Source organism: Phyllobates terribilis, unplaced genomic scaffold, assembly GCF_046119375.1.
Source record: "Phyllobates terribilis strain yellow unplaced genomic scaffold, ASM4611937v1 Scaffold_7__3_contigs__length_470593459, whole genome shotgun sequence".
NCBI classification, from domain to species: domain Eukaryota; kingdom Metazoa; phylum Chordata; class Amphibia; order Anura; family Dendrobatidae; genus Phyllobates; species Phyllobates terribilis.
In genome coordinates, this window is record NW_027362767.1 from 86,136,279 (window position 1) to 86,149,652 (window position 13,374).

At 42.3% G+C, this 13,374-nt stretch overlaps 1 pseudogene; it reads left to right on the forward strand.

The window, feature by feature from the left end:
* LOC141153786 (putative N-acetylated-alpha-linked acidic dipeptidase) overlaps positions 1-13,374 on the forward strand; it is a 190,381-nt pseudogene that overhangs the window by 149,834 nt on the left and 27,173 nt on the right.

The window sequence follows — 13,374 nt, forward strand, 5'->3', positions numbered from 1 at the left end:
GGTGTGGGACTCGGCCAACTCCCAGGCAATCCAGAGCGTGGTCCTGAGCTCCCTTCTCTCTCTCTCTCTGCTGGCCGTTCCCACCAGGGATCCACCTTTGTCCGGCTCCCTCGGGCCTCTTGGTGGTAAAACCTTCTCTGGCTTTCCTGACCCTATTCGTGGTATGCCTTCCTGGTGGATGTGGTGAGGGTCGTGGCAAAACTTAACCACGACCTCCGGTTCCTGGCTAAGGATCATTAGCCTCTGCCAGTTAGGGTTCCGGTACCCGTTTCTGCCAACCCTTCACCCTTTTGGTTTACTTCTGGGATCTTAGGGTTCCCTCTTGTCTTGTGTCTCTGGGCCTTTCTTCCTCCTTCTCTCCACTACAGGCCTGGCCCTGGAGCTGGGCCCAGCCGGAGCCACAGCTCCCTGTCAGCCCTCCTGGCTGAGCTCCTCTGCTCTGCTCCTCCTCAGTCTGACTGACCCTGTCCTAAGATGGTGCCCACCATATATACTCCCTCTATGTGTGAGCCCAGGTGACTAGCACCAAATGGGCTCCTACCTCTATGCCCAGAGTCCCTCCCCTATCTGCCCCTACACTACTGGGATGTTCCTCCCCCCCTCCCACTCCAGCCAGGGACAGACGCTGTCGTACCTGCACATCTAACTGGTGGGAGTACCGTAGTTCTGTCCCCCGGAAATGGGATGAGTGTAGTGCATGCAGCTGTCTGAGCTCAGTCCCACACTCCATCCTTACCCGGGAGTGGAATACCACACCTCTGGAGTGAGGTGCAATACCCCTGTAGCAGCCGAGTCCTCAGGGTGCTACATATGCACAGATGGAGTTTTTTGGAGGGGATCCACTGCAAAAACATTGCCTCAAAACTCGCCTAAAAACTTCTTGAAAGACTTTACATATGAACAGTTAAAAGGATTAACATTGAAATGAAGAAGAGTTTTTTTAGGGGTGTTTTTTTCTTACTTTAGGTTTTGAAAAACACCTGGTGGAAAAAAAGAAAGCGCATTTCACTTTTTTTTAAGCGGATTCCATCTGGATTCCAACAAACCATTACCAAATCAAAAGGCTGCAAAAAAACACTTTAGGATAAAAACTCTTCAAAACCCTCTTTAGGGCCATGTTCCCACATTGCTGCATTTTTTCTGCTGCATATTTGTTGTGAAGAAGATCTCCTTTATTTAACTGTCAAAGCAAAGTAGATGTCTAATGAAAACTTATTTCTCTTGTATACATTACATTCATTACATAAACCTACATATAATAAAGGGAATCTGTCACCAGGTTTTTACTCCCCCCATCTGAAACAAGAATGATGTGAAGGCAGGGACCCCGATTCCAGTGATGTGTCACATACTGGACTGCTTGCTGTAGTTTTGATAAAATCATGGTTTTCTCTGCTTCAGATTAACCAGTTCTCTGAATGCTGAGCTCTGTATAACCCTGCCCACACCACTGATTGGCAGATTTCTGCCTATGCACAATGTACAGAGAAATCTGCCAGTCAGCGGTGGGGGCAGGGTTATGCAGAGCTCATAAATATGGAGGACTACATGGCAGCAAGTTTACTAGTCCTCTACTGATAATCTCCTGCTGATAAAACACAGATTTTATCTAAATTGCAGTAAACAGCCAAGTACGTGACATATCACTGGAATCAGGGTCTTTTTCTCTTCATTGTGTTGCTCTCAGATTAAGTGGCGAAAACCTGGTGGCAAATTACCTTTAATTATCCATGCGACTGTAATAATCCAAAGAATTTGCTCATTAGATTATTTGGTGTAAAACATAGGCAGAATTGAATAATAATAAAATTTATAAGTTAGTTACATGTTCTAATTCTATGAAATGCAAAAAATATTTATATATTTTTTTCTTTTCTTTTTAGAAGTATTCCATATCTTCATACCCCATGTATCATTCGGTTTATGAAACCGTGGACTTGGTTTCTCGTCTTATGGACAAAGGTTTCTACTATCATCAAGCTGTAGCGCGGCTGTGGGGTGAATTGGCCTTGCGTCTAGCGGATGACGTTATACTGCATTTTGATTGCGTGCAGTATGCAGAGACATTGCAAAGACTTGTCAATGACGTGCAAAGCAGTTACGGTTCTAAGCTAATGGAGCATAACATCACGCTAAGTAAGTAACGTGCTGGCAGCTCTTAGTTCCAAAGCGTCTCAGCAATTGCGTCTCTTCAACCTTTAAAACCCCTTCACAACCTTTGACATAGATGTACGTCAAAGGAAATTTCCCCACCTTTGATGGGGGCTCACATGCAGACCTTGCATCTTTCCTTGCACTTGATGGCTGACTTAATCAACCATCAAGTGCCTCTAACAACCGCAGGTGGAGCGGTGCTCCGCCCGCTGCTGTTAACAACTTAAATCCCGCTATCACTCACTGACAGCAGAATTTAACACGCTCCAGACGGAAGCGTGTCATTCATCTCGCAGGGCGTCTATGGGTTGTCTACAGAAGACCCCGTACCGGTCATTACGATCCTCCTGTGAACACTAGTTCGTAGCTGGCATTCATAGGAGGTCGTCATTACTGATATGTATAGCCCTAGCAATCAGATGATCGCAGCTTCAAGTCTCCTAAGGAGACTATTGAAGACAGTATAAAGTAAAAAAAAAAGTTTTTAAAAATATGAAAAAATGACTTCAAATCACCCCACTTTTGACCCATTAAAAAAAATGTTCAGAAATGTCCGATCTATCAAAATATAAAATAAATTAATACGATCGAAAAACTGCGTAACGAGAAAAAAAAAATCAAAAACACCAGAATTACTGTTTTTTGTCTGCCACAACATTGCAATAAAACGCAATAAGGTGCGATCAAAGCATCGTATCTCCCCCAAATGGTATCAATAAAAACACTAGCTCAGGGCGCAAAAAATAAGCGATCATCCAGCTGCACATCCCGAAAAAATGAAAATGTTACGGGTCTCGGAAAATGGCAACTAAAACGACAATTTTTTTTTGTTTTTTTTTACAAATTTTCTAAATATTTTTTCACTACCTAAATAAAAAAAATATATATATATATATATATCTTAATATTTTTGGAAGTTGGAGTGGTTTTTTTTTTAGATTTGGCTATCTTAGGAGAATATCTGTTTGTGCACGTAACTATTACTGTGCAGAATTATTAGGCAACTTAATAAAAACCAAATATAATCCCATCTCACTTGTTTATTTTCACCAGGTAAACCAATATCACTGCACAAAATTTAGAAATAAACATTTCTGACATGCAAAAACAAAATTCAAAAAAATTAGTGATGAATATAGCCACCTTTCTTTATGATGACACTCAACAGCCTTCCATCCATAGATTCTGTCAGTTGCTTGATCTGTTTTCAATCAACATTGCGTGCAGCAGCCACCACAGCCTCCCAGACACTGTTCCGAGAGGTGTACTGTTTTCCCTCCCTGTAGATCTCACATTTTATGATGGACCACAGGTTCTCTATGGGGTTCAGATCAGGTGAACAAGGGGGCCATGTCATTATTTTTTCTTCTTTTAGACCCTTACTGGCCAGCCACGCTGTGGAGTAGTTGGATGCATGTGATGGAGCATTGTCCTGCATGAAAATCATGTTTTTCTTGAATGATACCGACTTCTTCTTGTACCACTGCTTGAAGAAGTTGTCTTCCAGAAACTGGCAGTAAGCCTGGGAGTTGAGCTTCACTCCATCCTCAACCTGAAAAGGTCCCACAAGTTCATCTTTGTTGATATCAGCCCATACCAGTACCCCACCTCCACCTTGCTGGCGTCTGAGTTGGAGTGGAGCTCTCTGCCCTTTACTGATCCAGCCTCTGGCCCATCCATCTGGCCCATCAAGAGTCACTCTCATTTCATCAGTCCCTAAAACCTTTGAAAAATCAGTCTTAAGATATTTCTTGGCCCATTCTTGACGTTTTATCTTGTTTCTTGTTCATAGGTGGTCGTTTTTCAGCCTTCCTTACCTTTGCCATGTCCCTGAGTATTGCACACCTTGTGCTTTTTTGATACTCCAGTAACGTTGCAGCTCTGAAATATGGCAAAACTGGTGGTGAATGGCATCTTGGCAGCTTCATGCTTGATTTTCCTCAATTCATGGGCAGTTATTTTGCGCCTTTTTTGGCCAACATGCTTCTTGCGACTCTGTTGGCTATTTGCCATGAAACGCTTGATTGTTCGGTGATCACGCTTCAAAAGTTTGGAAATTTCAAGACTGCTGCATCCCTCTGCAAGACATCTCACAATTTTGGACTTTTCAGAGCCCGTCAAATCTCTCTTCTGACCCATTTTGCCAAAGGAAAGGAAGTTGCCTAATAATTAAGCACACCTTATATAGGGTGTTGATGTCATTAGTCAACACCCCTCCTCATTACAGAGATGCACATCACCAGATTTACTTAATTGGTAGTTGGCTCCCAAGCCTATGCAGCTTGGAGTAGGACAACATGTATAAAAAGTATCAAAGTGATCAAAATACTCATTTGCCTAATAATTCTGCAGACTTTTTTGTTAAGTATATAATTTCACATGTGTTAATTCATAGTTTTGATGCCTTCAGTGTGAATGTACAATTTTCAGAGTCATGAAAATACAGAAAAATCTTTAAATGAGAAGGTGTGTCCAAACTTTTGGTCTGTACTGTATACAGTAGAAGAAAAGTCTCCCTGTGCTGGCACATAGTGTAAGCCAGCAGTGGCAGTACTCTGATGATTGTGTCAGCCAGAGTAGGCTTAAATACCCTCAAACACGGCTGGGCAGGCTTCCCAATAATACCTTTCAGCTATCACATCACATAGTATTGCACAGCCTTTTGTAGCCTATAAGAAAGCTGAGGAAGTGAATGCAGCGCTACAACCATTTAGGTCTGAATCTGTTTTTTTGAGAGGATTTCAGAGTACACAACTTAGCAATAGAAATAGGGAGAAATAGCCTAACAATTCTGAATATGCTATACGCATAGTATGTGACAAAAAAAAAACTGTGAAGAACAGTTACCATCCTTTTAACCATACCTATGTGGAGTTCACTTTGACATTACTAAGGCTGTGCTTGCATTAAAAAGCTTGAAAGGGGTTACATACAGTCCTAGGAGACTTCAGAGTATTATATAAGTCTTTTCAATTGGAGTACCTGTGATTCACAGCAAATCAGATTTTGAGTAAAATTTGACAAAGTGAATTAAATTTTCAAAAGATTTGATTATCTCTAGATGGCAGCACTGAAAATAAAAGCAGCAGATAATGCTGCTAAAAATAATAGTGCAAATCTGACTGGTCTCATCTTGTGCTTCAGATAGTGATCGTGAACTACATAATAAAAATGCTCCCTTTATGCTCCACAAATTAATAGAACCAGCTTTTTTTCCGAACAGTGTTAGTGCATCTAGACAGTAATATTAATTCTATCAGTTTTCCTTAAAAGTAATGGTCCCCATTTTACACCCACAGAGTAATAGTGTTCCCTCTGTACTTTCATAGATTATTATTGCCCACAAAAAGGTCATTATTACAGTGTTATATTGACCACTGTTTTGCCCCTACAATGTAATAATGACCCCTTTGTGTCTCTTTGACAGTAACAATGCCCCCTTTATGCCATAAAACAGTAATAACAACCCCTTTATGTGTTCCACACAATAAAAAAGCATTGACCTATGTATTTGCCTAACCCTGATCCCACAATGAGGGAGAGGCTGAAATCTCTTCTAGATTGTGAGGTAGCAGCCTGGAGAAAGCAGCGTGCATGGGCCTGGTGTGCTGTAGGTCACAGGAGTCATGAAAAATCATCAAGTTTAAAGTGGCATTTGCCCAGAGATCCAGGGCATGTAAACCAGATGTCAAGTGCTACTGACTCTGCTCACAGATGTGGTGCCTGACTGTTGCAATGCCTATAAGCTACACTACTGTGGTTTAGGATGTTCTCTGATGTATATGTAAGTATAATAAATCATGGTGTAAATTCTGGTATCCTTGTGACCATTGTAAATACATGAGAATTTAAAGAGAGTCTGTCAGCAGATTCATGCTATGTAATCTGAGAGCAGCATGATGTAGGCGCTGAGACCCCGATTCTAGTGATGTATTACTTACTGGGCTGATCATTGCATTTTCTAGAAAATCACAGTTTTATCAGTAGGAAATTATCACTAGAGGACTAGTTGTCACATAGTCATCCTGCACTGATTAGAAAGTTTCTGCCTATGCACAGTGTACACAGGAAGCTGCCAATCAGGGGTGTGGGCGGGGTTATACACAGCTCAGCATTCAGAGAACTGCTAGATCTGCAGCAGAGAAAACAGTGATTTTATCAAAACTGCAGCAAGCTGCCCAGTAAGTGACACGTCGCTGGAATTGGGGTCTCTGCCCCTACATCATGCTGCTCTCAGATAGCAAAAACCTGGTAACAGATTGCCTTTAACTGTAATTGTATATATTATATATGGTAAGCAGTTCTCCGTTATCTATTTCCAGATTCCGTCAAGGAGGCAGTTGGTGAATTTCTTCAAGCAGCTAAGGCCATGCAGTCACGTGCAGAAAAAGTAGATAGAGAAAAGTAAGTAAAACTGAAATATAAATGGATTCCTTTTCAAATAATTGGGAATTGGTAAAATAAAATAGATTTTTGATGCTTCAATAACAATAAAAGAGTAAAAATGTAGAGCACCAAAAATACATGTTTCCAGATTGCATTGTACGATTTTGTAAAATTGCTTAGAATAAAACCTGGTTAAAATAATTCTCTTCAAGTACTGTACTATATTTCATTTACATGTATATTATATACACTCGAATAAAAAATCTGTCCAAAAGTAAAACTAGAAATGTGCAGATAAAATGACTCAAAGGGGAAAACCTATACCAAGAATAATCGCTTTACTGTTTTTTGTAAAATATATGAACGGAAATATTTCTACATTGTACAGCCGTAACATGTTCTAACACTGGGGAATAAAGGAAATGTCAAAGCTGTTATTGTATGTTACATTATTCCCAACTCCTTACTCCAGAGAGCAATTTTCCTTTCGGAAAACATTCTACCACCAGAATAAGCGCAACCTTCCTTGTCAGTGGAAGTGCCGTCAGTGTTTTCTACTTCTATATTTCAGCTTTGACTGAGCACTCCACCTCTATGCCGCAGGTGGTTTTCATTGCATTAGGATCTTACTTTCCCACACATAAGCAGACGGATGTCCCTTAGAGAGGTATTCACATTGGTAGGGTCCTGACATCGAAAAACGCCTTATCGCGGCTGTCAGGTACACATGAATTGGCCAATTTATGCTCTACGATTTCTCATTTATTTCTATGTTCCACAGAAGTAATGCTATTCATATTTCATACTTCATAATTATATACTAAGCGTTACAGAGTGCTACTTTGCTTGTTAATTGTATATGGAGGTAGCTCCCCCTAGTAAGCACCTGTTCACACCTATTTCTTGTATTGGAAGTGCCATCAGTTTTTTCTACTTCAATGGGAAGGTTAAGCATATGCCTGCCCTGCTTTCTGGGCGAGAACATGGATTTGGTTCAACATTTTCTCACCAACAGCGAGGGTCCCATATGTCGAACCACACACTATCTAACTTTTATGACCCAACTACCAGAGTCAAAGGAAAAGTAGCTGCTATGGGGTCTACCAAGGAAGGGAGTGCACTGCAAGAAGAAGCTGAGATGTAGGTTAGATAATGGAACAAAGTTTAAAGGGGTTATCTAATACTTTAGTATTGATAGCCTATCCGCAGAATAGGTCATCAATATCAGATCGATGGCAGTGCAACACCGGGCACCCCCCGCCAATTAGCTGTTCTCAGTGCCAGGAAGATGTGAACATTTGCAGAGCAGAACAGCACAGCTCCGTCAACTGTATAGTGGTCACAGTGGGGTACTGCAGAGCTGCCCCTGCTTCATTTACCTTAAAGGAGTTGAAGAACCCATTGTCATTCCTCCAGTTTGACCCAGTTAAAATAAAAACAGTTATACTCACACCTCAGGTGCCATTCCAGCGGTCTTGGCACTTGTGTGACATTACAACCTTATGTGAGCCCCGAGAACGCAAACCTGGCAGCAAATCAGCGCCGCCTTCACTGTGCTAGCCTTCGGACGTATTTAAAGGGGTTGTCCACTACTATTTAAAATATGCCAAAGCATTTTTATGATGAAAAGCAGCTTCAATAGAAGTTACTTTTCATCATAAAAATGCTTTGGCATGTTTTAAATAGTAGTGTACAACCTCTTTAACATCAACAGGAACTCAGGGCTGCGGCTGCTCTCCGACTTCCTTTTGATGTTTGATTTGTCCAAAATCGGGGACAGGGACGCCAGCGCTGATTGGGCTCACGGCTCTTGTGACGTCACAACCTCAGGTGAGCCCCAGGGTTTGCGAGTGCCGACAACTGTGGAACGGCGATGCCACTGGAGGTAAGTATAGGTGTTTTTATTTTAATGAGGTTAAACATGAGGAATGAGAAGGAGTTGTCCAAATAACGGGAAACCCATTTAAGTTTTCATTTGCCTCCTGAAAATGAGTCAATAAATGTTGCTAAACCATAGGTTACTGCAGCTATATGAAGAACATTGCGGCATATGATAGTTTCTATGAAGACTGTCTCCCTAGCTGCGCCTCACCAATAACTAGGGCGTGCTTCATAGTTGGATAAGCACTGCCCAAAATCATCGTATCAAAGAGCTTAAAAAAATTATATAAAAGCTTTCTCCTGTTTTCCTTTTCAGTCCACTGGAGGTGAGATTGATTAATGATCAACTGATGCAACTTGAGAGAGCTTTCATCGATCCTCTTGGAGTAGCTGGCAACTTATATTACAGGTAAAGTTTAACAAATCTGCTATGAAAAAATATAAAATACTAAAAATGTGCGTATCGAATTTATGTTTCATTTTTAGGAATTTGCTGAACCCACTACCAAACACAGGTCACAAGAGTATTAGGGCGAAGGAAATGGAGGATCTATGGACTATATAGCGCATTACTTTTTTTTTTTATTTCAGGCACAGCAGGATGATGTTACCCAACACCATCGGTTTGAGTCAGTGTTCTGCACATATCTTCTTCTCCACTATCATAACAATTAATCTTTGATTGCAAATTTTCACTTCAGTCAATGGCATCTCTGTCTTTTATGACTCCTAGTTCCCCAAGATACAGCACTCTGGGTGCTAACGAGATCATTCCCTACAGTTTCTCCAATTTGATGTATTGTTTGGACTTGGATGCGATGAGACGGAGGAGGTAGAGGAATTCACTTGATTCAAATGCCTTGCTATGTTGGAGGTGGTAGACAGTAATTGTAGGGGCAATGGTAGTCAAAAGCTTAGTTGCACTCTAAATCAAGGTAAATATGGAGGTGGGAACCAGGAGGTGGATAAGATGCTTAAGACATTTCCCACACAGAGGCATCTGTCAGCCAAGTATGGGGTATTTATGATGATTGTAATAATTGTGGGGTGGACCAGGGAACCAGATCAGATTGATGAGGTTGTGATGTCAAAAGGAGGAAGTTGGTGGCATTGGTAATAAAGAACGGAGCCATTGTCCAGCCAAAAGATCTTCTAGGTGCTCTTCTTCTATGGTCAGTTTGGGAGCAGTTAATGTCACAACTGCTACTAGTGGAAGATGCTCAAAAGCATCTGAAAGCTCTAGTCTTGGTCATGGTAGTGTCAAGTCCTATGTGCAACCATCTTGCGCGTGGGAATTCTTTTCAGTTTTGCCAGCCAACAAATCTTTTGCACAATGCAGGCTGAGCGGAAAAATAAGCAGTGGAAGTTCTGGCACAATTCCATTATGAACCACGGCTCCCTATCAACACAAAGTGGGCATGTGGGGAGAAGCTGGCCGGCACAATGAGCAAGGCTCAAGCTGTCCTCTTCCTCTATGCGATTTTCTTTGCTTGTAGACAGACCACATCCTTACCTAGTACCTAGTTGGTGTCATCATCATCTACTGTTTGTCGTACTCTGACTCCTCCTTCTCAGTCGCACTGTTAGATATTCGTACCTGATTATGTGGCCAGGAAACAACAATTTGCTTCCAGTCATCTACTTTTGTGAAAACTCACCTCTCAACTTTCCTGTCAAGTTGCTGCCGTACCATTTAGTGTATTTCACGGCCTTTTGGAAAATGATGGCATGCGCTCAACCTCATTGGGACTTATCCTGCCACCATTATTTCACTTATTTGCAGGACTTGTCATTGCGTTTGAAAATGAAGTGCACTGTGGACACAGCACAGCACTTATGGACAGGCACAGTATGGGTTTTCCACAGCCCTAAGGGTCAATGTTTTGACAGACAGCAATGCACCACAGCAACCAGGAAAGGTGGTTTTAAACTTCCATGTTTGGACGCTAGGTCTGATTCCAAACACCAGGTGGCACTTATCCACATCCTCCTCAATTGACATCACCACATCCCTACCAAAACGGTAAATTTTGCAACTGGAAAGAAGATTTATCTGCTAAAATAGATTACAAAGTTGCTTATTTTCATGTGTACTAAAGATTTATGAAATAAAAATGTAAAAGATAGTTACTCTTTAACCACTTACTGGCCTGGGGCGTATTAGTATGCCCCAGGCCATCACCCCCGGTTCAGCACGGGCTCCATCGCTGAGCCCGCACTGAATCAGGCACATGTCAGCTGATTATTACAGCTGACATGTGCCCGCGACAGCCGCGGGTGGAATCGCGATCCACCCGCGGCTGTTAACCAGTTAAATGCCGCTGTCAATCTCTGACAGCAGCATTTAACAGCGCCGTGCCGGAAGCGCGTCACTTACCCCGCCCATCGATGACCCCGTCACGTGATCGCGGATCACTGATGGGTGGGCATGACAACCCTGGGTCTGCAGCAGACCCCAGTGGTTGTCATGTAAAGATCGCTATGAGCGCCAGCTAGTGGTCGGCGCTCATAGCACAGGAGCATTTCTGCTACATACAGGGGATCTGCTCATCACCTCTATGTAGCAGAGGCGATCAGACAGTTGCTGCTTCTAGTCTCCTATGGAAACTATAGAAGCAAGGAAGAAGTGAAAAAAAAATGTTTTTAAAAATATAAAAAAATTAAAAAAAATATAAAAGTTTAAATCACCCACCTTTTGCCTCATTCAAAATAAAATAATAAAAAATAAACCCCACATACACATATTTGGTATCGTCGCGTTCAGAACCGCCCGATCTATCAATATAAAAAAAAGAATTAATCCGATCGGTAAACGGTGTAACGAGAAAAAAAATTCCATATGCCAGAATTACGTTTTTTTTGGTCGCCGCAACATTGCAATAAAATACAATAACGGGCGATCAAAACATCGTATCTAACCCAAAATGGTATCAATAAAAACATCAGCCCGGTGCGCATAAAATATGCCCTCACCCACCCCTAGATCCCGAAAAATGGAGACGCTACGCGTCTCGGAAAATGGCGCCATATTTATTTTATTTTTTCTTTAGCAAACTTTGGATTTTTTTTTCACCACTTACATAAAAAAGAACCTATACATGTTTGGTGTCTACGAACTCGTAATGACCTGGAGAATAATAATGGCAGGTCAGTTTTAGCATTCAGTGAACGTGGAAAGAAAAAAAAAAAAAAAAAACTGTGGAATTCCTTTTTTTTTTGCAATTTCACCGCACTTGGATTTTTTTTCCCGTTTTCCAGTACATGATATGGTAAAACTAGTAATGGCATTTAAAAGTACAACTCGTCCCGCAAAAAATAAGCCCTCACATGGCCATATTGCCCAAAAATTAAAAACACTATGGCTCTGAGAACAAGGGGAGCAAAAAATGAAAATGCAAAAACGGAAAATCCCAAGGTTGTAGCTGTTTTGCAGCTTATTACTATGGGGATCAAAAGCCAAACAGCAAACAATTTGCTTCTCTGTTTTAAGCAACAAATTTCACGCTGAATAGCTCCCAGTCTAATCCAGCTGAGCATTGTAGTAAGTATGATGCCAGAACATTGTGGCTGCATTAAGACTCAAGTGTTAAATTTGATTGTGAATTTTTTTTTAAAGAAATATACCTGCTTAAAGAAGTTGGTGCCCATTACCAGGAAAGTGTGTGTGCATTTCAACAGTTGTGAAACACACTGTACCAGCTTTTTATAACCAGAGCAGTCTGTCTCAGCCCCACCTAATTTGCAACATTGCAACCCAATGAAATGTAATGCTGCATGTGTTGGAGCATCTGTACGAGTAATGCAAAGTGGTTACTGATTGTATCATGCAGGAGACAAACTGCAGTTTGCGTTTCTTTTAAATCTGCCATTGTCAACTGATGAGGGACGTATGTTGTCTAAATAGGTAATTCGAAGAGGCTGCTAAATTTGTGAGTAGGGACAACTTTAGGATTAAAACATAATCCCACTCATCTATAATATAACCGGGGATGCGTATCTATGTCTGAAGCCTTTATAGACTGCACATGCACGACGCGCAGTCTGGCTCCAGACAGAAGACCGCATCCAGCCGTTAAAAGTAAGAGGAGTGTAGACACTGAACGCATTCGCGATCTCCGGCGCCATACTTACATACTTACCTGACCGGGAGGAGCGTTACCGCGGCGCCTCTCTTTGCCGGAGACCGGGGCAGGAGTGAGGCGTCAGATCGGCGCATGCGCATAGTGCTATCCGGTGACATTTTACTGAAGACACATTTGCAGGGTGTCTTCAGCAAAATGGCGCCGGACAGCGCGGGGCTCCGGCGCCACACTCCTCCCCCGACCTCCGGCAGAACAGGATACAGCAGCGCTGGAGCACAGGGAAGAAAGGTGAGTATAAGTGTTTATTTTGTTGTATGTGTGTACAATGTGAAAGGGGCCACACATACCAGGATTGTGGGGTGAGGGGACCATCCATACCAGGATTGGGGGGTGAGGGGACCATGCATACCAGGATTTTGGGGTGAGGGGACCATGCATACCAGGATGAGGGGTACCACACATGCCAGCATTGGGGGGTGAGGGGTCCATGCATACCAGGATTGTGGGGTGAGGGGTACCACACATACCAGGATGAGGGATGGGGTGCCACGCATACCGGGAAGAAGGGTATCATGCATAAGAGAATAGAGATGAGGGGTGCCATGCATACTAGGATGAGGGATTGGGTGCCATGCATACCAGGTTTCTGGGATGAGGAGGCCATACATATCAGAATTGGGATGAGGGATGCCATGAATACCAGGATGAGGGGTACCATACATACTATAATAGGGATTAGGGGTGCCATGCATACCAGTATGAGGGGTACCATACATTCCAGGATAGGGATGAGGGGTACCATGCATACCAGGATTGGGGATGAGGGGTGCCATGCATACCAAGATTGGGGGATGAGGGGGCGTGCCATGCA